This window comes from Stomoxys calcitrans, chromosome 2 (genome assembly GCF_963082655.1).
Source record: "Stomoxys calcitrans chromosome 2, idStoCalc2.1, whole genome shotgun sequence".
Lineage (NCBI taxonomy): Eukaryota > Metazoa > Arthropoda > Insecta > Diptera > Muscidae > Stomoxys > Stomoxys calcitrans.
The window spans coordinates 123,000,248-123,022,762 of NC_081553.1; the positions used below are offsets into that span (position 1 = coordinate 123,000,248).

Below are 22,515 nucleotides of genomic sequence, written 5' to 3' on the forward strand. Positions count from 1 at the left end.
AGGAGTGCATGGCTTTTGGTTATCAAAAGGATTCGCAAGTTCTTCAAGGAGGAAAGGGTGAAGGTCGTTGCTTACGCGAATGATGTCTATTGATGGTGGATAACCGTCGAATTGAAGAAGGAACGTCGAGGAAAGTGTCAGAAAAGGACTGAATACGCTCTACTCACGTCTCAACACTGGGTGTTTACGGCGGTGGTTCGGAAGATTTTCATCTAAGGAGGTCTGGTTCATCATCAGGCTTTTTTCAGCCTTTCCCATCTAAGGTACCGGGTAATTGCTGATCTCTGGAGCAGGGATGAGTGCTCCGTGGGAGGTGCTGAATGTCGTGCCCGATATTATGCCTTTGTACCTTTATAGTGTGCGGCAATGAAGATATCCCTAAGACTGAGCGAATCAAAAATCTGACGTTTCTTAAACTTTGGGTATTCTGTTGCGGTGTGACGATTTATGAACCAGGAGAGTCGTTCTTTTTCGACGGGCTCAACGTCATTTTCTCGGAAAGGGATCTTTAGACAGGGGTGCCCTCTCTTTTTCAGAACTATCTGTACATACGGGCCATTGGGACAGAAGTTTACGTTGAGTTCCTTGGAATTATGAAGTGATATAAGCTTCTGATCGGAAGTAACGTCTTGCAGGCGGAGGAATTAAAAATCTTGATGCCGATGCAGGATCGGCTGCTCGAACGGTCTATCACACTATAGGTTAAAAGTCAGATGGCTCTGAAGGCTCTGGCGTCGTGTCATGTGATGTCGTGGCTGGATAGAAGAGTTTCTAAGAATCATGTGGCAGGCTATCAGACTTTGCTGATTTTCAAACCATCATACAATGATGTGGTACGAGGCGGACGATGTGCCAGCCACGAATGGATAAGCGCTGATCGTTCAAGGGATTCAGTGAACCCTTCCCTATGTGAGCCTTTTAGAAGGTTGACCGCTATCCTATTATAAGAGAGAAAATAAGACATGGGTTGTGAATTGCGAAGTGTCCAAGGCCTTGTGACCAAGTGCTTTACGGAACAGGAAATCACTAATCGTGGAACTGAGAATGCATCACTTCGGACTGCTGATAGGAGTCCTGACTGTCATTATAACTTAGCGCTGAAAGCGAAGGAAGCTTAGTTTTGCAGGGTCTATGGCAACAAGGAACAGTAGGAGACGGTTTAGCTCTTTTTGTGTCATTGCCCTGGAATAACGGGAAGATACACAATTGTTGGTGAACACCTCTTTGGGTGCATAAATTCACTCTATGAATTTTGCGCCCTGCAGGGAAAATTCCCATTTTTGTTGTATTGCCTCCTTAATAACGTTAAAAGAATTCTTTAAAAATCAATGATAAGTTAAAATGGTTATAGCTTTTCTAATAATTACAAACGTGTTTATTTCTCTATCTTTAGTGGCAATGAAACACTGTGCATTATACTCTCCAAATTTTCAAATTGAGATGTCACTCTTTTGATGTTTTATTCACACAGACAGACAAAGATACCCCCATAGACAGACGTGGCTGGTCACCAACACCAACAAGCTTCTCATGTCTGCCTGCTGTTTGTTAGGACGTATGTTTCCATCCCACCATGAGTCAGAGGATAAGTGTATAGGACGTGAGACTAAAACATTGGTTTGAGTGACAATGTTCTGCTACGTGATGGCATCGAATGCGATGTGAAGGGACTCTATGAATTGCAACTGGCATTAAGTGATGTTGACTGCTTTACATGTATGAATATAGCAAAATGTGTTGCATGCACAAGACTTCCCATTTCCTACCCATGATTTTCATTCATACAGTTCGACACCAGGATGAAAGTAGAGATGACTATGTGGACAAGGATGAGAAAGATGATGATGTTTACGTTCATTGTACAACACCAAACTAAAGTAAACAATAACACAATTCCGCAATTCTGCCACTTCGCTCTATCTCAGTCACTCCGGGAGCTAGAACATCCTTCCACCCACTCAGAGCCATCTAAAAACATTGTCAACAGCTTTGTAATTATTGTCTGCAACAGCAGCAGCAGCAGTATCCTCATCATCATAATTGTGAATAGTCACTTGTACGTATTGTGCGAATAGGTTCAATGTTCTCAAGCTGTAAAATGCATGAACGCATGCAAAATTAATGAAATGTTCCATAGATGTAGGAATTGAGTGAATTTTGTGCAGGGCCTTTATAGAACTCGACAAAATTGCCAACAAAAATCAAGGAGCAAGTTTTCTAATTTTATTTTTTAAATAATTAAATGGCTTTTTGTGAAAGTTATATCAGGTTATGGGCCAATTTGGACAATGTTGGAGTTCATAATAAACCACAACGCGACAAATTGGATCATAATTGCACCTTCAGCACCGGAGCTGAAGAAGTCAAATCAGAAGGCCGGTTTATGGAATCAAAAATTGCAAACTTGCCCATTAACATTCCATTATCTTTGTCGCTCTTTTGACATTTCTCTTCAATAAGGTTTACCATTTCATGAGCCAACAACGAGTCGAAATTATTAAAATTTACTACCGAAATTCGGAGTCAGTGACCTCAATTTTAAGAACGCTAAGATGAGGCTCATTTTTGCCTGAATGGCTTCGTACTCCATCAGTCTTCATTGCATCCCGAAAAAATTACGGTTTGGTGCGGTTTGTGGGCCAACGGTGTCATTGGGTCGTACTTCTTCCGTAATGATCAAGACCGGTACATTACTATGAATGGGAATCGCTACCGTCCAATGATAATAGAATATTTTTGAATCCAATTTAATGATATGAACTTGGAGAACTTGTGGATGCAACAGGACGGTGCCACAAGCCATATAGTGAATGTCACAATTAATTTATTGAAAACTAAATTTGGAGAATGTGTTATCTCACGAAATGGTCCAGTCCAGTCCAGTTTTGACGCTGTTAGACTATTTCCTATGGGGCTACGTAAAGTCTATGGTTTATGCCAACAAGCCAGCGACGATTGTTGAACTTCATACGAATATCGAACGTGAAATATCGGTCCATGTATGCTTGAAAACCGTTGAAAATTGGGTTCAGTGTTAGGACTTCTGCATGCGTGCCCGCGGTGGTCATGTACGAGAAATCGAGTTCCATACATAATGGCAGCGAACATATTTTCACAGGAATAAGAAATTTCATTGATATCCAAAACCGCTTATTTCATACTTAAAAAGATTTTGAAGCGCTCTTATACTTTACTAGCATTCCGCGGTCCGCTTCGCTATCCACGTTTAAGTAGTTAGAGTAAAACTCCCAAAACCCATGCAGTCACTCAGTTTAAAAAGCTATGAACTCGTGTCCTTCCGTAAAGGTCTCTTTATTTTTTACTACTTTGGTATGATTTCGTACCATTTTGTACATTGTCCTATGAAGGTGTCAAGGTGTACTTACAGCCTAAGTTTCAGAGCTCTTGAGAAAGTACTTAAGAAAGTACTATTTTGTACGTTAAAGTACCTTATGAAGGAATTTAATACGCAAAAGCGTGCTAAACTCAGTCGGGTCGAATCTTTTATTCTCTCCCCCATGGGTCGCAATACGTCAAGTTGATTGCCCGATATATGTTTATAGGCAACGAAGGATAATGGATAAGAGTTACTATGCTGTTGGAGCTATATCAGGTTATGGACCGATTTGAACCATACTTGGTTTGGATGTTAGAGACCATAGTAAAAGTCATTGTGCCAAATCGGATAACTACGCTCTTCTAGAGGCTCAAGAATTAAAATCAGTAGATCGGTTTGTAAGGGAGCTATATCAGGTTATGGATAGATTTAAAACATATTTGGCACGTTTAAGATCTTAAAGAAGAAGACGTTTTAAAAAATGTTAGCCATATTGGATAAGAATTGCACTCTCTCGAGGCTCAAGAAGTCAAGATCCGAGAACGGTTTATATGGGGCTACATCTATCACGTCATGAACCGATTCAGACCATTCTAAGTATAGTTTTTGGAAGTAAAAACTAAAGTTCAGCCAAATTGGATAAAAATTGCGCCCTCTAGAGGCTCAAGAATTCAAGATCCATGATCGTTTTCTATAGCAGTCATATCAAAGCATGTCGGACGGACAGAAGGCAAAAAAGTATACTGGTTGCCAAAAATATTCTGTCAAAGTTTAACTGTATCCCAATTTTCAGACCTTTAGATCAATTTGTACAGAAATTACTATTTTGTGCTTTTAAGTACCTAATTGTACGATTTAAAAAAAAAAAACTTCTGTTCGCCCAATTTTTACTGTCAAGGTGGATCTGTATACCAATTTGAGTTTTGGCTCACACCCTCAAAAAAAGTACCATTTTGTACGTTTTGTCCCAATTTTGAGTACTTTAGCTCAATTCGCAAAGATAGTACCATTTTGTCTGAAAGTCGGGCAATGACAAAGCAAAAGCATGCCCAACACATGCTATCACTTGCCGCACCGATTCTACGAGCTCACTTATGTAAAATCGGTGCGGCAAGTGATAGCATGTGTAGGACATGCGGGGAAGATGATGAGACGTTGGAGCATTTCCTTTGTCATTGCCCGGCTTTCGCGTCCAACATATACCGGAACATAGGTAGAGACACAATACCAGACATGAACCAACTTAGAGGAGTGGTGAAAACAATTGAAAACAATTAAGGATTTTGTAAGTAGCACAAAATTCCTAACTTTTTTTTCGAGGTTACTTTATAGTTTTTAGAGATCACAACAAGCCGATTATTGGCTTAGGCGTATGTCCATAGTGGCATGGACATGCATGCATGCACCCTCTTTTCAACCTAACCTAACTTACGGTCTAAATCACTCGATAACCTGATATAGCCGCCATAAAAACCGATTTCCCTATAAGATTCTTGAGCTTCTGGGAGGCGCAATTCTTATCCAATTCGGTTGAAATTTTGTATATGTCATTTTAGTTTGACTTCCAACAACTGTGCCAGGTATGGTCACAATCGGCTGATAACCTGATATAGCTGCCACATAAACTGATCAGCCGATTTGACACTCTGAGCCACTGGAGAGCGCAATTATTGCACGATTTGAATGAAATTTTGGAAATGATATTTTTCTATGACTTCTTACAGCCATGACAAGTAAGGTCCATATAGGTCAATAATTTGATGTAGGTCATAAATATATTGAAAAAGTCATGGTGGAGGGTACGTACGTTTTGGTCAGGTCGAACTTGCCACGCTTTCACTTGTTTGTCCTTCTTTGTACTTAATAGAGCAAATGCAAATACAAATTTTGCCCATGAACATTCCACTAAGTAACATAGGTAAACTTCTCATATATCAATGAGTGCAGTCCGATTCAATGATAAGGGGCCTCCTTTTTAAAGCCGAGTCCGAACAGCGTGCCGCAGTGCAACACCTCTTTGGAGAGAAGTTTTACAGGCATAGTACCTCACAAATATTGGCAGCGTTAGGAGGGGAAAACCACCGCTGGAATTTTTTTTCTGATAGTCTCGCGAGGAATCGAACCCAGGCGTTCAGCGTCATAGGCGTACATGCTAACTTCTGCGCTACGGTGGCCTCCAATAGAGCAAATATCCAAAAACCCATACAACTTTGCTAAGTATGGGTCAAATCAGTTCATAAGCTGGTATAGCTGCTATATAAACCGATCTTGGATCTTGAGTTCTTGAGCGGCAAGAGGACGCAGTTCTCATCCGATTTGGCTGAAATTTTGCATGAGGTGTTTTTTTATGACTTCCAACAACTGTGTTGAGTATGGCGCAAATCAGTACATAACCTAATATAGCTGACATATAAATCGATCTGGGATATTGACTTCTTGAGCCTTTAGAGGGTGAAATTCTAATCCGATTTGGCAAACATTTTGTACAATGGCTTCTCCCATGCGTGTCCAATGTGGTCTGTAAACCGATCTCCCGATTTTGCTTCTTTGGCCCCTTCAAGGCTCATTCTTATCCGAATGCACCCAAATATTACACAATGACTTCTACAATGTTCAGCATTCAATTCATTTATGGTCCGAATCGGACTATAATTTGTTATAGCTCAAATAGCATAACAGTTCTTATGCTTATTCTTTGTTTGCCTAAAAAGAGATACCGCACAAAGAACTCGATAAATGCGATCTATGGTGGAGGATATATAAAATTCGGCCCGGCCGAATTAAGCACGCTCTTACTTGTTAAATCTGTATTAAGTTTTGTGAATACCGGTGTAAAATGTTATGTATAGAAATCGTTTTGTCGGTGGCCCCTACGAAAACTTATTTGCTTCCGACTCTGCCCACCTACGGGTATTTGAATCACCTCTGTGGTGGAAATATCAACATCGGCTTGTAAATAAGAGATAGTAGGTGGACCCTTCTGTGTCATATATAAAAACAACACAAAGAGCAATCGGATGTAGCCCCCGTACTATGTGTGCTACAGTGAATGTGCTCAAGATAATGGTATCCACCTCCTGTTCATCCTTACATGCAAGCAATTACTCCCTTATGCCATAGATGTGGCATAAAAATGTACCCAGCATGGACATTCAACATGGCCCCAACAACCAACAATGCGTTGATGCAGGTAATTAACAAAAGGTTTTATCGAACACACACACACACACATCCACATGGAGATGGGATGATTGTGTTTGCAATATTTATGAAAGAAATGACTAATTGGGGCCATTTTAACAAATAGACTGCTGATGGCATTAAATATTTAAAACAATGTTTGACCACAACTTCAATATGCTGGCACATAGATGACATGTATGTACGCAACATTTCGGAGCAACAGGGAGTGGTATGGCTTAAGCAAATTGGCTTATGTTTATGACCTGCATCTTTTCATTGTGAGATCAAGACGTACAACTCGTGTAAAGGCAGAAAGAATCAAATTAAAATTCAAAATGTCATTCAAATTATCTAATCACACATAATGAAACATAATTGCATTCGAGTTGAAATGACTGCTTGCTTGATTTATGACATTAACAAAACGTATGTCCAAAGTGTTACAATTTTGGGCGTAATTCATTTGAATCATTAAATGAGAAGAATGCTGTCAAAAAATGGTATATATAATTGTATTAGGGTCTAACTTTACAACCCTTACAGTCCATAACCATCATAGTCGGTTAAATCGGTTTTAAAAGCGTGGCATATTTTGAGGGGTTTTGTTAAAAAAAAATTAAATAGCATCATCTCTCTATCATTAAGTTAAAATGATATGGGCCAACCCAAAGCTGCCTTGTAACATTTTGAATTCTTGCTTATTTTAGAATTGATTTGCGAATAGCGGAAACATAGACTTTAGAAAACAGTGTTTACAAAGATCGTTTTACAGTGGGCGCATCTAATATAAGAAACATCTAAACTAAATTAAATTTCCCATGAATATTCCATTAAGCAATAGGGGATACTTCTCTCATATCAATGAGTGCAGTCCGATTAAAGTTTTAGTTCAATGATAAGAGGTCTCCTTTTTTATGGCGAGTCCGAACGGCGTGCCGCATAGCGACACCACTTGGAAGAAAAAGAAAAGCAGGATACCTCACAAATGTAAACACCACTGAACATTTTTCTGATGTTCCGGGATTTAAGCCCAGGCGTTCGTCGTCATAGTCGGATATGGTAACTTCTGCACCTCGGTGGCTTCCAACATCACCTTTATGTTTACCGCAAATGGTTTATCTTCTTAGATTTCATTTCTATCATCTGGAGGAATAAAAAAATTGGTCCAGTGGTATGTTACATCAATTTGAAGTTTGGGTTTTTATACCCTCCTCCATGACTAATTTCGTCATTCTGTTTGTATCTACTCGTAATATTCGTCTGAGACCCCATTAAGTATATATAAGTATATACATTCTTGATCGCCGTGACATTTTATATCGATCTAGCCATGTCCGTTCGTCTGTCCGTCCGTATGAAAGCACGCCAACTTTCGAAGGAGTAAAGCTATCCACTTGTAATTTTGCACAAATGCGTTTAAAATGAGGCAAATTGGTCCATGTTTTGATATAGCTGCCATATAAACCGATCTTGGGTCTTGACTTCTTGAGCCTCTAGAGGACGCAATTCTTATACTATTGGAATGAAATTTTGCACGAAGTGTTTTGTTATGATATACAACAAGTATGGTTCAAATTGGTCCATAACCTGATATAGCTGCCATATAAACCGATCTTGGGTCTTGACTACTTGCGCCTCTAGAGGGCGGAATTCTTATCCGATTGGAATGAAAACTTGCACGACGAGTTTCGCTATGACTTCCAAGAACTGTGCTATGTATGGTTCAAATCGATCCATAACCTGATATAGCTGCCATATAAACCGATCCTGGGTCTTGACTTTTTGAGCCTCTAGAGGGCGCAATTCTTATCAGATTTGAATGAAATTTTGCACGAAGTATTTTGATATAATATCCAACAACTGTGCCAAGTATGGTTCAAATCGGTTCATAACCTGATATAGCTGTCATATAAACCGATCCTGGGTCTTGCTTTTTGAGCCTCTAGAGGGCGCAATTTCTATCCGATTTGGCTGAAATTTTGCAAGACTTATTATTATTCTTACTTTCAACAACTGTGTCAAATAAGGTTCAAATCGGTCCATAACCTGATATAGCTGCCATATAAACCGATCTGGGATCTTGACTTCTTGAGCCTCTAGAGGTCGCAATTATTATCCGATTTGCCTGAAATTTTGTACGATGGATCCTCTCATGACCATCAACATACGTGTTTATTATGGTCCGAATCGGTCTATAGCCTGATACAGTTCCCATATAAATCGACCCCTATTTTACTTCTTGAGCCCCCAAAGAGCGCAAATATAATTCGAATTGGCTGACATTTTACACATGTCTCCAACCTATAATTTAATTGTGGTCCGAACCGGACCATATCTTGATATCGCTCTAAAAGCAGAGCAAATCTTTTCTTTTATCCTTTTTTGCCTAAGAAGAGATGCCGGGAAAAGAATTCGACAAATGCAATCCATGGTGGAGTGTATATATTTAAGATTCAGCCCGACCGAACTTAGCACGCATTAACTTCTTTATCTTTATATATGGGTTTTTATATTTCTATACCCACCACCGTAGGATAGGGGCATATTCATTAATTTATTACATTTGCAACATATCGAAATATCAATTTCCGACCCTACAAAGTATATATTTCGGATCGTCGTAAAATTCTAAGACGATTTAACGAAGTCCGTGTGTCTGTCCGTCTGTTGTAATCACTCTAGAGCATTCAAAAATTGAGATATCGAGCTGAAATTTGGCACAGATACGTCTTTTTGATGCACGCTGGTTAAGTTCGTGAACGGGCCAAATCGGACCATATTTGGATATAGCTGCTATATAAACCGATTTTCCGATAAAGGGTCTAATGCTCATATAAACTTTATTTTTCATTCGATTTTGGTAAAATTTGAAACATTCAGTAGTATAAGGCCTCCTGACAATTTACCCAAATATGGTTCAGATCGGACTATATTTAGATATAGCATCCATATAAACCGTTCTCCCGATAAAGGGTCTGAAGACCATAAAAGCTTTATTTATTACCCGATTTCGCAGAAATTTGAAACAGTGAGTTATTTTAAGCTTCCCGACAATTGATCAAAATATGGATTAGATGGGTCCATATTTAGATATAGTTGCCACATAGACCGATCTCCCGATAAAGGGTCTGAAGGCCATAAAAGCTTAATTTTTTATCCGATTTTGCTGAAATTTGGAATGGTGCACAGCTTTAAGCCTCTCCACACCCGACCCAAATATGGTTCAGATCGGACTATATTTAGATATAGCTTCCATATAGACCGATCTCGCGATAAAGTGTCTGAAACCCATAAAAGCTTTATTTTTTAACCGATTTCGCTGAAATTTAAAACAATGGGTTATTTTAAGCCTCCCGACAACTGACCTAAATATGGATTAGAACGGTTCATATTTAGATATAGCTGCCATATTGACCGATCCCCCGATAAGGGGTCTGAAGGTCATGAAAGCTTTATTTTTTAACCGATTTCGCTGAAATTTAAAACAATGGGTTATTTTAAGCCCTTCAACATAGGACCCAAATATGGTGCGGATCGGACTATATTTAGATATAGCTGCCATATTGACCAATCTGCCGATAAAGGGTCTGAAGTCCATAAAAGCTCTATTTATTACCCAAATATGGTTTGTATCGGACAATATTCAGATATAGCTTCCATACGGAGCGATCTGCCTGTTAAGGGTCTGAAGCTCATAAAAGCTTTATTTATTCTCCGATTTTGTTGAAATTTGAAATACAATATTCAACAGTGACTTATATTTATTAGACCACTCAATGTCCGTGCCGAATTTTGTTGCATAAATTATCCAATTTTCACCAGATTGTGGCGAAAGGGGGTTTACATATACTCCAGAGATGGTGGTTATCCAAAGTTCGGCCCTGCCGAACTTAATGCCTTTTTACTTGTTTCTTTTTTTATACCCTCCACCATAGGATTGAGGTATACCAACTTCATATTTCCGTTTGTTTTTTATAACTCTTAGGTCAATTTGAATCATATTTGGTTCAAATTTCCGAATAATCGGATTTTATGAACGCAAGACCGTAAATCGTAAATCGAACTAGACGATGGATTGATGTGAGTTTTACATTATTGAAGGCACTCATTTTATGTCTACAACATCAAAACTTATTATAGGAACACATACTAAAAACACCTTTGGGAAAGTTTCAACTTTTTCCCAACAATAACTAACAACACCCAAAGCCGTATGCAAAAAAAAGTTGAATACCGAACAATGCAAATTGCTTGATTAACTATCAGCGAAATTTCTCTGAAATAAGCAACGCTGCTTATGTGTCAAATTACCCAATTTCTTATTTTGTCGATTTCCAACAATTTCCCCCTATACAAACCTAATAACAAAAAACAACAACAACACAATGCCTAGATAAAATTCAAATTCTTCAATCTTCAATTTTTATGATTATTTATGATTTCAATAAATTTTCCACTTAGTCAACCATAGTGATGAGCATGATGCACGACATGGGCATGCAATAGGTATGGTAAAATGCAAAGTAGAATAAGAAACAATTTAAAAAAACATTGCACAATGTGTGGAAGGAACTCTTGTGAGAAATAACACGTGTACACTAGGTAGAAGTTAGATCTTATTTTCTGTTCTGCAATCTACAATTTGAAATTTGATAATTCATCAAAATTGCAACCAAGAGGGCCGTAGTGCTAATGAAGTAAAAAACTAATAACCCAGGTCCATCAACATCAAGACATTGCACCAGAGGAGAAATTCTAATATTTTTAAAAATAGATGAGTATAAAACAATCGAGGTATAAAGGAGTTGAAATGAAACGTAAAATTTTTACCAAAGAATAAAACAACAGCCTGACAGCTTTGGTTCCTTCTGTGGAGTTTTTTTTTCACGTAACCAACACGCAGGGGATGTCCCCTACGTATGCAGTGCATTGCGTTGGCAATTAGGAAAGTTAAGGGTTTGAGGCGGGAAAGAGGAAGTAGTGTTTATTGATATTCGTCTTAAATTTCTGAAAGTCAATAGTAGTGGGAAACACATTAGACGGAAGTCGATTCCACACATGAATGGTTCGGGTGAAAAATGAATTTTCTCGGTAATGCATTCATTTTCGGTCGACTGGCTAATCAATTACAAACGGGTGTGAGTTCCTGGCAAGTCTTGTATTCCTGGTGAGCATCCTAACGTCAGGCATAAGAAGGCGAATATCCCTGGAATACACGCCATGAAAATAACGATAGAGCAATACAACGCTACCCACATTCCGACGATGTTCAAGAGAAGCAATAGAGTTGGATACCCTACTCTCCGTTGAACACGGTCAAGTAGCTCCAAGGATGATTTTGGAGCTCTTTCCCATATATGAGTGTTATATTCCATCCTCGGCCAGATGTAGGAAGTCTAGATATTGAGAAGATCAGAAGAGGTGAAATATTTCTTGCACCGCTTAAGAAAGCCCAAACACTTGAATGCTTCTTTCGACACTTCGAATACGTGTTTTGACCAATGGACATCACATTGTATCTTCATGCCCAGAACAACAAGAGCATCTGATTGTTCAATATCTATACCGTTGATAGATATCGACGATTGAAGTGAGTCAGTGAATCGCTTGTGAGACAAGAAACAGCACTGCGTCTTCTGTGCGTTAAAGTCTACTCTGTTCATTCTACCCCACTCAGAAATGGCCAACAAATCCTAGGGGAGGGTCTCATCCATAATGCGCCTTCTATCCACAATTTCTTGAGGACTGAGCCTATGGTTGAATGAATATGAATGATACAGACTACTGTCATCGGCAAATGAGTAGACTGGATTCGAAGTTTGACCCAATAGATAGTCGATGAAAATAAGAAAAAGGGAAGGGTAAAGGACATAGCCTTGTGGCACATCTGCGGTCAATGTATACCCATCGGTTGAGAACCCATCTACAACAACTCGTATAGTGCGATCTCTGAGAAAGCTCGATATAAATCGAACGAAGTTATTACCGACTCCAAAAGCGACAAGCTTTGATAAAAGTGCGTGGCAGACCCTATCAAATGCCTTGAAGATATCCAGAGCTACGACCTTACTCTCACCAAACTGGTGGATAGAGTGACTCCATCGTTCTGACAAAAATGTCATTAGGTCTCTGCGGAACCCATACTGTCTATCGCCAAGAAGGCCATTGGACCCTAAGTATCTGACAAGGTGATGGTTAAACATACTCTCCATAACCTTGGAGAGCGCGGAGCAAATCGCAATTGGCCGGTTATTCGCAGGGTTGCTCGCCCCACCTTTCTTGGGGACGGGCTGAACGTTCGGAAGGTTGAAAAGGTTGCGTAGTGGACGAGCAAGCGTCGAAGAAAACTTACAAAGGACAAGTGTTGATATACCGTCCGGGGCCGGAGATATATTAACGTCGAGATCCGTAAGGACCCTTTTGACTCCACGTGTTCGAAAGAATATCTGAGGCATCTGAGGGGAGTGGTTGATTGCTAAAAGGCAAGGAAGAATTTCCTGCAAACATTTCAGCCAGTAGATTAGCCCTATCAACCGGGTCAGTGAACACCTGATCATCCTTAACTAGAGTTGGGATTGCCGATTGATTGCCCTTTACTCTTTTTACGAATGACCAAAAGCTCTTGGTTCCCCTCGCAGAAGCAATAACTTTGGCACGAAGACGCTGTTTGTAATGAAACTTTTCGTGTCTAAGTACTCTGGCACACGAAGTTTTTGCCTGTTTGCGCAGCATTTCGGTATTGGCACTTCAGACGCCAAGTCCTAAATGCATCCTCTTTTGATCTGGCAGCATCTCTGCATGCCCGGTTAAACCAAATTTTATCTTTTGATTTAACCGATAAATTCTTAGACGGAATGAACGATCTCAATTCCTATTAATATTACTTCCTGCACCATTTCGGCAGCAGCATTTACATCACCGTTTAGAAGACAAAATTTCCAATTAAAATGCTGGAAAAATTCGTTGAGCTCAGCCCAGCGTGCTCTTTCGTATACAAAAATTGACCGCTTCGGGGCAAGTTAAGTGTGGTGAGGATATGGAAAAACGTTTAACATTGCTGTCGATATCCGATATAGCGGTGCAAAGAATATCTTCGAACCAATTTCAAGTATCCACATAATCTCTGCACGATTATTCTATACGATTGTTTGTTTATTTGATATGTATAAATGTAAAGTAAGTTTAGTCTATTTTGCTTTTCATCTTTTCCAGCTAAGGCTGCAGGCAAAAGCACAATTGTAGATATTTCTAAAAGTGCAGGGAAAACTTAATGCCTTTGAGGCAACAGCACAACAATTGTTAATAATGGCAATTTTAACATAATGCCTGACTTGAATGCATGCAGACGCTTAGGAGGCAATCGTCGTTGTTGCTATGACCACTTCTGCTATGTTTATCGCGATAGCGTTGGAGGTGGCATTCTTGGGTTACACTCACTCTCGACATGCTGTCTATCTATTTCCGCCCAAGGCCTATGATGTCTATGTCTGGGCAACTGCAAAAGTATGGTAACACGAGAAAGCGTGTAATGTTAACACTTAACAATTTAAATTTGCTAATGATAATACTAAAATACAAAAAAAAAATGTGAGATGCACTTGAATAGATTATCTTTCGGTTGTTTTGCAGATTCATTCACTTCATAACACAATTGGTTTATTTATTCATTTTTTATCCATTGTATGAGTGTGGTTTAAGACAAACAGTGAATGGACTAAGCAAATTGTCAGTGTCATAGTCATGGGAAAATTGAAGAAGTTAATAAAGATAAGGGAAGGAGGGTACACAAGACAGGAGGCCTACTTTGCTAAGCAAATGATTGAGGAGAAAGGAAAAACATTTACCGGGAAGTTTGCAATTGAAACCCGTTTTTTGACATTCTCACTTATGTGCCAGAGGTGACCTCTGATTTGTCATGCCATCATGTTCCCTGATAAGTGTCTCAGCCAAGTTTTCTTTAAGTGATCAAAAGTTGTGGCTTCCTTTAATCGCCATTCCCTGATAATATATCGCCATTTAAATTCAAGCTGTACCGACTGTAGACCGGCGACCTTGCTGATGGAGACATTCTCTGTTTAAGTCAGCATGCTATATGTGCGTGCATACCTGTGGGACTGAGGGAAGCTTTCATTCCAAAAGCTGAAAAGCATACCACACTAAAGGCCAACTTTGCAAACAAATCCCATAAAAGCAATGTGCACAAAAGTTAAGGAATTTTCAACTTTGACAACTGAAATTGAGTTTCCGTAAAGGTGTTGGACGTCAAAATCAAGAATTTGTTTAACCTTCGTATTATTTTTTGACAATTGTTTGCAGAGTTGCATTTTTATCGCAACGCTCCTCATTCTGTTTTGCCCTTAAGGCAAATGATTTTCTTCGTATTAGTCTGTCATTATTTACGCCAAAGACTCTCCATAGAAACAGCCCTTTAAAGAATATACAATGGTAGCATTTATCTACATTGAGGGTGCCTTCAATAATGTTTAACCAATCTCAATCATGAAGGAGGTGAAAACTCTAAGAACCAATGTTACCTTAAGAAATTTTCTTAATATACCTACATAGAGTAGTTTGGCGACATTTTTTTTTTAAAGGATAAAAAGATTTTACGAACCACGGCAAAGTGTAGGCCAAAGGTGGGCTAGGCGTCTATACATCGAAGTCTATACATGGGTGTTTTGCTGAACAGAAAAATTGACTTCACATCCAGCATTCTGGAAAGGGAGACAAAGGCAACTGTTGCTTTACATCCACACAATATGTCTTGCACTTGTTATATACTGCAGTTGCCAGATTTATAATGCTATATGATGTTGTGATCTGGAGGACGACGCTTCAAAATTCAATCGTCTGCTCAATACTCAGCCTGATACAATGAATGGCTTGTTGGGGCACCAAAGATGCGCTGAAGACGACACCGTCTGATATGTGGAATTTTATACTACGCTTAAGTCGCTGGACATTGTGTTAGAGGCAGGTATCTCTTTGACCATGAAGAGGTTACAATGTTTTCGGTAATACCAAGCCAGACGTGTGGATAAGATATTGTTGGATAGTATTCTAGATGGAGCCGATATAAATACAGCAATACCTCGATTTATGTCATGTCTGTTACCATCGTGTCGATCAACGTCGTCAAAAAAATTTTTCGCACTAACTTCGATCGATACGTCGTCATTCAATTTATGTCGTCTAAGTATTTTCAAATCTAAATTAGTCCATATGCTTTTTTGTTGTATTCGTTATTTGGGAAATATGATTTTTAGTCGATGTGCTTTTTTTGAACATATTGTTATGAGTCTATAGATTTTCGTTGTATGCGGTTGCTGTTCAAATGATTAATATACTCCAATAGATGGCGCTGAAGTTGTTGTTAGCGATGCTCGCGATTGATTTCCATCACATTGTTATCAATGTGATCGGGATCACCCCACCATAGGATGAGGGTATACTAATTTCGTCATTCCCTTTGTAACACATCGAAGTATTCATCTAAGGCCCAACAAAGTATATCGTTTTGACATTCTGTCAGTCCGTCTGTCGAAAGCATGCAAACTTTCGAAGTCTAATAGATCCTTAACCTGATAAAGCTCCAATAGCATAGCAATTCTTATCCATTATCGTTTGTTTGCCTATAGAAAGATACCGGATAGACAAATTGACAAATGCGGTCCATGGTGGAGGGTTTGTTATACCCACCACCATAGGATGGAGGTATAATAATTTATTCATTCCGTTTTTATATGTATTCTGGATCGTCCCGACTTTCTGATTCGAACTAGCCATGCCCGTCCGTCTGTCAAAATCACTATAGCGGTCGAACGCGTAAAGCCAGCCGCTTGAAATTTTGGAAAAAAAACGCTTGTATTATAACTTCCAACATCCATGCTAAGTATGATCTGAATCGGTCTATAAACAGATACAGTACCCACATAAACCGGTCCAGGATTTGACTTCTTCAGCCCATAGAAGCCTTAATTTTCCCCTGATTTGACTGAAATTTAGCCCAAAACCCTGACTTATAAAATCAGTGCCAAATTTTATCCGAATCGATAAATATATAGGTGATATAGGCCTCCTAAATACCGATATCGTGATATGACTTCCTGAGACCAAAATAATTCAAAACAAGTAAAAGCGTGCTAAGTTCGGCCGGGCCGAATCTTATATACCCTCCACCATGGATCGCATTTGTCAAGTTCTTTTCCCGGCATCTCTTCTTAGGCAAAAAAGTATATAAGAAAAGAGTTACTCTGCTATTAAAACGATATCAAGATATGGTCCGGTTCGGACCACAATTAAATTATTATTGGAGGCCTGTGTAAAATTTCAGCCAATTCGTTTAAGAATTGCGCCCATTGGGGCTCACGAAGTAAAATAGAGAGAACGATTTATATGGGATCTGTATCGGGCTATAGACCGATTCAGACCATAATAAACACGTTTGTTGATGGTCATGAGAGGATCCATCGTACAAAATTTCAGGCATATCGGATAATAATTGCGACCTCTAGGGGTCAAGAAGTCAAGATCCCAGATCGGTTTATATGGCAGCTATATCAGGTTATGAACCGATTTGAACCTTATTTGACCCAGTTGTTGAAAGTAAAAATAAAATACGTCATGCAAAATTTCAGCCAAATCGGATAGGAATTGCGCCCTCTAGAAGCTCAAGAAATCAAATCCCCAGATCTGTTTATATGACAGCTATATCAGTTTATGAACCGATTTGAACCATACTTGGCACAGTTGTTGGATATCATAACGAAATACTTCGTGCAAAAATTCATTCAAATCGGATAAGAATTGTGCCCTCTAGAGGGTCAAGAAGTCAAGACCCAAGATCGGTTTATATGGCAGCTATATCAGGTTATGGACCGATTTGAACCATACTTGGCACAGTTGTTGGGTATCATAACAAAACACGTCGTGCGAAATTCCATTCCAATCGGATAAGAATTGCGCACTCTAGAGGCTCAAGAAATCAAGACCCAAGATCGGTTTATATGGTAGCTATATCAGGTTATGGACCGATTTGAACCATACTTGGCGCTGTTGTTGGATATAATAAGAAAACACGTCGTGCAAAATTTCATTTTGATCGGATAAGAATTGCGCACTCTAGAGGCTCAAGAAGTCAAGACCCAAGATCGGTTTATATGGCAGCTATATCAGGTTATGGACCGATTTGAACCATACTTGGCACAGTTGTTGGATATCATAACAAACCACGTTGTGCAAAATTTCATTCTGATCGGATAAGAATTGCGCGCGCTAGAGGCTCAAGAAGTCAAGACCCAAGATCGGTTTATATGGCAGCTATATCAGGTTATGGTCCGATTTGAACCATACTTGGCACAGTTGTTGGATATCATAGCAGAACACGTCATGCAAAATTTCATTCCAATCGGATAAGAATTGCGCACTCTACAGGCTCAAGAAGTCAAGACCCAAGATCGGTTTATATGGCAGCTATATCAAAACATGGACCGATATGGCCCATTTACAATACCAACCGACCTACACTAATAAGAAGTATTTGTGCAAAATTTCAAGCGGCTAGCTTTACTCCTTCGGAAGTTAGCGTGCTTTCGACAGACAGACGGACGGACGGACGGACGGACAGACGGACGGACATGGCTAGATCGACATAAAATGTCACGACGATCAAGAATATATATACTTTATGGGGTCTCAGACGAATATTTCGAGTAGTTACAAACAGAATGACGAAATTAGTATACCCCCCATCTTATGGTGGAGGGTATAAAAACAAACTCAGTTAATAAATGTAAATTTTTAGCGGAATCTATTGTGGTGGATCGCTTTAAAAACCCCAACAACTCACATCCGATAAATCAGACAAGTTCTTAAAGCAATGAAAACTTAAAGTGGAACTCCTTCTTATTCGCAATGTGGGACACAGTAGATGTTTCATAGTCTCTTCATCCTCGATGGCCTCACAGCTTCTGCAAAAGTCGTCATTTTCAACCTTCAGTCTGTCAGCATGTTTTCCGATCAGGAAGTGACCTGTCATGACAGTCACAATGACTGAGATGTCTCTTCTAGCCAGCAACAGCAAAGCGGAAGATTTCTTCAAGTCTATTTAGGACCCCATAATTTTGGAATATTCTCAACCCCCTTTGTGACCATCTATCATTTGTTTTTCGTCCTGATCCTAAAAACTATGTAACATTTCGATAGAAGAGTACCTACATATTCCAGTTCCCCTGTAATGTGTTAGGAAGTTCCGAGTCTCGCAAGCTCGTCAGCTCTACAATTCCCTGTGATATCTTAGTGGTCCTGCAACCAGAACAGGTGAATTGTGAACTGTTCAACTATCTCGTTAATAGATCTGCGAAAGTTGAGGGTGGTTTTTCAATTCAGATATATGTGTCCAGGGTTTTAATGGTTCCCTGTCTGTCTGAGAAGGTATTGAAACTTCTTAAAGAGCGTATTGGTTTGCCAGATAAGGTCGATGACCTAGGCAAATTATAGGCCTGTGAAGACAAAATTGGTTCGGTCTTGTCCTTAAGACTCGAACCAGGTGACTTCGTCAAAAGCCCTTGATGACCAGTCGTCTGGGGGCTAGAAAAGCCTGGCGCAGCCAATCTTCCAGTCGAGGTTTTAGTAGCAGATCGCCACTGCTGCAGTTGGGTTTTTGGAGACTATTCAAGGCCTAATCCCGGGTTCTAGATTGACCGCTCCACTGGAAACAGGCGCAAATCATGGATAACACCATGGTAGCTATCTTTGAGTGACTACAAATTTTTCCGAAAATAACTACCAATTATTAGTTACTAGCATGTTCGCCTATGGGTTCGAATCCTGGGTTCGAATCCATCAGAAAAAATGTTCAGCGGTGTTTATCCTCTCCTAAGCCTGGTGATATTTGCGAGTTGGTATAGCAGCCATATTAAAACATCTCCACAAAGAGGTGCCGCACTGCGGCATGCCGTTCGGACTCGGCTATGAGCTTAAATCTTGTATCGAACAGCATTCATTGATATCTGAGAAATTTGCTCCTGTTCTTTAATGAAATGTTCATGGGCAAATTTGCAATTACGAGTTACAGAATATTCTTGCGGAGCAAAATATTCTGAAAATATTGTCATAATCCGTCAATATATCTGTTTGAGGGATATTTCGTGTATGGTGTTTTGGGGGTGGTGCAGCTGCCAGACACTTGGTCCAAAACTTGACACAAATTTTTCCAAAAAACTCGTGTCTTTGGGATACCATAAGATTGCAAACCAAATTTTGCTTAAATAGACAGCACCTATCTCCAAGATCTGGCGATTATAAAAATCAAGGTTAAGGGGAAGGCTCTTTATCCCTTCAGATATTAACAAATGATGTACCATATTTTCTATATTGTGTAAAATATCAGGATTTTTCAAGTCAGCCGTTTATGAGACGTCTTCTTTATATAAGATTCAATGTGTGACTTTTACATCTAAGAAGAAGATTTAAATAGATCGACTGTCATTCATACAAGTCATGAACATTTCGATACACTTGTTTAGCTAAAGAAATAATAAATAAGATAATATTCAAGTAATATAATAACCTTATTGTGGTCGTCACGCTATTTTCAATCTCAAGTCTCTTTGCCTTTTCATTTTCTTTATTTTTCACATTTGAACATTGTCTTGTAACTTGAATTTGTGTTCATGCCTCACTGGATAAACAGCAAAAAGGCAAACGCTGACAGACAGAAGATATTATTTAATATCGCTTATATGAGATTCTTTAGAAAGATAAATAAAAGTGAGGCATTCTCAAGAGTCAAAAAGCAATAAAAAATCTTTTTCTTTGCTTTCGATTCCATTAAACAATAATCACGGGTAAAAAGAGAATTGGACAATGGCCACTTGTAACTACCATAGCAAATAGTCATCTTTTATATGCGCTTATGAAAGAACATCATAAATATAATTTTTAACTTTAAAACATTCTTTGTCTTCAGATCTTTGGAGAGAGAGACTCCTTTTTTGGATGATAAATGAGTAGCTACAAGTAAATGAAGTATTCTAGCAACTTAACCTATAACGACGCTTGTATAGTTGAATTGTAAAATGATAAAAAATTAAATGAGGCCATAGTAGCGCAGAGGTTAGCATGTTCCCCTATGACCCTGAACACCTGGGTTCGAATCCTGAAGAGAATATCAGAAAAACATGCTTATCGGTGGTTATCCTCTCCAATTGCTGGCGACATTTGTAAGGTACTATGCCATGAAAAAACTTTTCTCCAGAGATGTATGCGCTTCACCATGGTCAAATTTGTATATTGATCTAGGAGTATATATTGTAGAATAAACTTAGTTCTTTTCTGAATATTATGCTGAACTTAACACAGTTTTGCTCATTTAATTAATATTTTTTTAGCGTTAACTAATTTTAACTCTTGTTAAATTGATCCGATTTTTGAATCAAGAATCAGTTATTTAATTTCAATATTATATCCCTATTACCTTCAGTTAGATATTATAAAACACTTCTTGTGTTTGTAATTAAAGTTTCATGCAATTACATTACAAGACAATGAATACGAAATGAACCCCAGACAGTCATTTATTTCAAGACTGATGCCTGCTAATACATAAGGCAAACAAAAATAAAGAATAACTTGAACTTGATCTTGAAAAATGTTTTTATTGTAATTTTCTTTTTGCCATAAATGAAAAACGCAAAAGCAAATAAAAGGGAAAGACGGATTGTCTGTCAGACATGCGGCACACAATAAAATTCAAGAAAATAAACAACCCACCATGTATTCACGCCAGTTGCGGCACTTGAAAAAATATGAGAATTACAACATCCATCATTGATATAGGGAAGAAAAAAAAAAACTGGAGATGACTTTATAGCAAATGAAAAATTTGGTGGTTTTTTTAATATTCAGAGTTTAAAAATGTTTATATAAGAAGACCATTAATGAAAACGGTAAATTTGCGGAGGTGCGAACGGTTTTGAAGACTACAGTTCAAAAAATTTTCATTAATTGAAGTGAGGTTAACGAAGTATTCTGCAATCAAACTCACTTAGACATTTCAATTCACATTTTGTAGCACAAAAATAACGAAAAATAAGAAATCTCGTTCCTACTTTTGAACCAGCCAGCTCGAATTAAGAAATGTAATAATAAATGGAGGCCACCGTAGCGCAGAGGTTAGCATGTCCGCCTATGACGCTGAACGCCTGGGTTCGAATCCTGGCGAGACCATCAGAAAAAATTTTCAGCGGTGGGTTTCCCCTCCTAATGCTGGCAACATTTGTGAGGTACTATGCCATGTAAAACTTCTCTCCAAAGAGGTGTCGCCCTGCGGACCGCCGTTCGGACTCGGCTATAAGTAAGCCCCTTATCACTGAGCTTAAAACTTGAATCGGACTGCACTCATTGACACGTGTTCCTTAGTGGAATGTTCATGGGCAAAATTTGCAAAAAATAATTTAGAATGTTTAGAAAAATTAGACAAGTCTTTACAGAAATAAGAATCTAATGTGACATTTCTTCTGCTTGCCATAGTGGAACACACTCACAGTAGAAATCATATATTTTCATCTTCGATGATGTTGTAAGTTCTGCAAGTTCAGCAACTTGCAACTAAGTCTATCATGCACCTAACAACACATGTTGAGAAAGTATTTTAAAGTAATCAAAGATGGATTGTCACAGTTCAAAAGGTCTTTGGCTTCTTACAGCGTTTTAAACCTAATTACAGAACTATAAAAAACTTTTCAAAACCTAAGACTTTCAGTGCGCCCGCACGCTTTTAATGTATCAATCCATAAGAGAACATACGTCATATGATTCCTTGATGACCATTTTTCAATTTTTTTTTTTAAATATATTATTTTAATCATATTTATTAATTGATGAAATAATACTCACGTTTTATTTTAATAAATAAAAATCTGAAAAAAGAAAAAATACATTTATTATTTAATAGAATTACAGTAGCTGGGAAATTGTCAGATTATTGTGCAATA

The 22,515-nt window shown here is 38.6% G+C and overlaps 1 protein-coding gene across 1 annotated transcript in view; it reads right to left on the reverse strand.

Moving 5' to 3' along the window:
* Nucleotides 1-22,515, reverse strand: part of LOC106082286 (uncharacterized) — a 453,600-nt gene that overhangs the window by 254,594 nt on the left and 176,491 nt on the right. The window contains exon 3 of the mRNA XM_059363388.1: nt 22,418-22,440. The gene's annotated coding sequence lies outside the window, so the exon portion shown is untranslated. The remainder of the gene's footprint in view (nt 1-22,417; nt 22,441-22,515) is intronic.